At 36.3% G+C, this 4,045-nt stretch overlaps 1 pseudogene; it reads left to right on the top strand.

Annotated features, from left to right (window-relative positions):
• The window catches only part of LOC102840449, a 24,129-nt pseudogene extending 20,650 nt beyond the window's left edge, over positions 1 to 3,479 (top strand).
• The last annotated feature ends 566 nt before the right edge of the window (positions 3,480 to 4,045 follow it).

The following is a 4,045-nucleotide window of genomic DNA, read 5'->3' as shown; positions in this document are numbered from 1 at the left end:
CTTGCAGGGACAGGACACAAATAATATTGAATTTCACCTTCTAATATCTTGGTCTTGTAGGAGTTTACATATCCTGCAATCAGAATGGAGTCCTAGTGGTGAACTGGGTTACTCATTGGGCTGATAATCAGATTGACAATAAATGTGTTAAGCTAATCAGGAGCTTTGGATATTGAGCCTCCAGGGATAAAGAGACTGCAAATAGAGTGCCTGTGGTATCTCACTTCAGAGTACTTCTGCAATAAGCAGTCATAACAGAAAACCCTCTTCCACAAGATGAGAATTTTTGACCAGAAACCTTGTGCTTCACTGAGACCCTCTGTCCTGGCTGAGTATAGATCTTCTGTTCTACATCCAGCAAAAATATCAGCCATTATTCCACAGAGATGTCAGCAAAGTAACCAAAACACGTTAGTTAATATTTTCTAAGGGCAGGAATTTCTTTCTTTCTTTTACTACAAATACAACAGATGAATGATGTATATGAACAACATGCATACAACAAATGATGGAACTAAGAGTCTTATGGGAATCGTGCTTGTCTGTCAGTTTCTTGCTGGGTTTCTTTATATATTTGGACTTATATTAAAGCGCTGTTAATCAACTAGTGTCTTGCACTGTCTCTATTGCAAGGACAGTTTTCCTATTGAGTAATAACCTTACCTACATGACTTTTATTACATTCTCTGGTATTTAAAGACATTCCTTAGCTGATGGTGGAAGAGGGTTTTTCCCCTTTTTTTTTTTTATAATCGACAAGGTTGAATAAGAAATTATTGTGCTCTGGCTGTAGAATTTATTTTAATCAAGGTTTTAGGAAAGACAAATACATCATTTGTAAACATAATGTCCTTTATTTTCAATACATTTTGCCCATTTTAAACAAACGTTTGCATTTCCTTATTTAAAAAACGTTTCAGGGTGAACTATACCATAAATGTGCTGCTGTATTCACTTCTTCTTCAGAAGTGAATCTGCATCTTTGAAGGGCTGCTTTCACTGGACCAAACAGTTCAAAGGTTGATGGAGCAAAATCAGGACTATAGGGTGGGTGCTTTAAGACTTCATATTGAGGGTTTCTGCAGAGTTTATTAACAGTGTGAACAGAGGTGTGGGTCATGTATTGCCATGTAAGATCACCAAGCCATAGGATAGCAGTCTTCTGCTTTAATTAAAAGTTTAGGCTTCAGCTCTTCAAAGAAAATCTCACTGTAAGAAGCACTGCTTATAGGTAAACGTTTTTCCTGCAGTGTTCCAACCCTGGCCCTTGTTGTTGTTTATGAAGTTAGGTTCCATTGAGTCGGTACCAACTCATAGCGAACTTAAGATCACCAAGCCCTATGAGATCAGTCTTCTGCTTTAATTCAAAGTTTAGGCTTCAGCTCTTCAGTGAGACTCTCACTGTGAGAAGCACTGCTTATTGGTTAATGTTTTTCCAGAAGTGTTCCAATGCTGGCCTTTGCTGTTGTTTTGCTGTTAGGTTCCATTGGATCAGTACCAAGTCATAGCGAACTTATGTACAACAGAACAAAACACTGCTCAGTCCTTCACCATCCTCACATGCGTTACTATCCTTGAATCCATTCCTGCTTCCACTGTCCCAATCTATTTCTTTGGAGGTCTTCTTTTTCACTGAACTTCCAAATTACCAAACATGTTGTTCTTTTTGAGAGACTGGACTCTGCCAATAATATGTCAAAAGTGTGAGGGATGAAGTCTGCTTATCCTAGCTTATAAGGGGCATATTTGTTGTACTTTTTCCTACATAGATTTGTCTGTTACTTAGCGGTCCCTTGAGAGTTCCAGAAAGCTGAAAACATCAGTTTTCCAGTTTATGGTTGACTTTTGAACATTTTCTAGGTGGACAATCGAGGGTGTTTCCATGCCCTATTCTGTCGTTTACTCTCAGACCCATAATGGTGAATTCCTGTCTGATGCTCAGTAATATTTTTTTAAAGAAACTTTTGCCTTCCCTTGAAGGAAATTTATGATTATCAAAATGAATATTGTTTGCAGATATCCATATTCACATCATCAAAGTAGTGACTTTGAAAGGAAAGTGCTGATAAGACAGTGTAGCCAATAGTAGTTTTAATATGACTGGAGTGCAGATTATTTTGACTCACTCTAGCAGTTATTACTAGATATGTAAGTTACCTGTATAGCCCAGGTACGATGTCATGAGAAGGGCATGGAAACCCACAGTGATCCATAAAGCCTCTTCTTGAGTCTACTTATATTTATAAAATTACTGTGAATTTTAAATAGCCATAAAAACTCACATACTGTAAATTAAATGTGAACACCAATTGTTTCCATAATAAACACATATTGGAAATATACTATATATTCTTGTCATTATTTTTTCCTTTTTAAAAAATATCCAAATAATTCTTGGAGAAGACAACCCTCTTTCTTTCTCTATATTAATTTTCTACTTTATCTAAGATAATGTTTGCCTTCAGTGCTATTGTTTAGCTAATATGGATATCACATATTTGATTATTTTATCACCCCATCTTTCTATTAGATTCATCAACAATATAGAAACCAGACCAAACAATGATTTCAGAATTTATTCTGCTGGGAATGTCAGATGATCAAGAACTGCAGCCCCTCCTATTTAGCCTGTTTCTGATCATGTACCTGGTCAATGTTCTTAGGAATCTGTTCATAATCCTGGCTGTCAGCTTTGACTCCAACCTGCACAACCCCAAGTACTTTTTTTCTCTCCAAGCTATCTTTTACTGATATCTGTTTGAGTACAACCACAATCCCCAAAAGGCTTGTGAACATCCAGACACAGAATCACAGCATCACTTATAAAGGCTGTATAAACCAGATTTTCTTTATCACAACATTTTTTTTTGTTTAGAAAATGTTATTCTTGGTGCAATGGCATATGATCACTATGCAACCATTTGTCATCCACTGAGGTATGCAGTCATCATGAACTCTTACTTCTGTGGACTACTGATTCTACTTTTCCTATTCATTAGTGTGGTGAATGCCTTGATCCACAGTCTGATGGTTTTGCATCTGTCTTCTGGATAGATGTGGAAATCCCTCAATTCTTCTGTGAACTTACTCAAGTACTTAATATTGCCTGTTCCAGTACCCTCATCAATAACATCCTATTATACGTTTTGGGTGGCATATTGGCTGGTATCCCTATGTCTGGGATCATTTTCTCTTACACTCACATTGTCTCCTCTGTTTTGAGAATGTCATCAGATGAAGGAAAATATAAAGCTTTTTCCACCTGTGGGTCTCATCTTTCAAATGTTTCTTTATTCTATGGGACATCATTAGGTGTGTACTTCAGTTCACCATTTACAAGCTCTCCCAAAAAGGCAGCAGCAGCTTCAGTGATGTACATTGTGTTCCCTCAAATGTTTAATCCTTTTATTTATAGTCTGAGGAATAGAGATATAAAGGTAAGTTTGAAGAAATTAATTGGTAAATTGCATTGCTTTTAGTGATTGTGTCATTTCTTCCAATTCATTAATTATTGAAACATGTCATAGGCAAATGCCTTCTACACACCAGCATCAGCATCAATCACTAAATTTCACCATTTGCAAATTACAATAATAGTGTATTTTTTCAGTGATTTTAAATGGTTATGAGAGGTTTGGCTATCAAAGGCCAAAGCTGTTGAGACTAATAATTGAAATTATCTCAGCCACAAGCATGTTCAAAATTATAAGGAGCTTTAAGAAGTACTTTCAATAGAAAGAATTCAGATATAGGAAATATACAGGAAGAGGACAATAGTGCACCATTTGTTTACATGCAGTGACTTCATCCTAAGAATAATTTCCCTCATTGTGTTTAGATTTCTATAACAGATGAATATGTACAATCACATGATACCCAGGGAGAAAAAATTTACACTCTTTCCTGGACATATTGCTAATATACCTTTGAATTAAGTCATCAGAAGATATGTCTCCTGTACTGGGTTATGTGGTTGGTCACAAAATGGAATTTCCACATCTTAATATTTGGAGTCCTGGTGTGGTACTATAGGATTTTACTGGAC

This window comes from Chrysochloris asiatica, unplaced genomic scaffold (assembly GCF_000296735.1).
Source record: "Chrysochloris asiatica unplaced genomic scaffold, ChrAsi1.0 scaffold00549, whole genome shotgun sequence".
NCBI lineage: Eukaryota > Metazoa > Chordata > Mammalia > Afrosoricida > Chrysochloridae > Chrysochloris > Chrysochloris asiatica.
The sequence above is the reverse complement of the archived record's forward strand: the minus strand, read 5'-3'. Positions and strand labels throughout refer to the sequence as shown.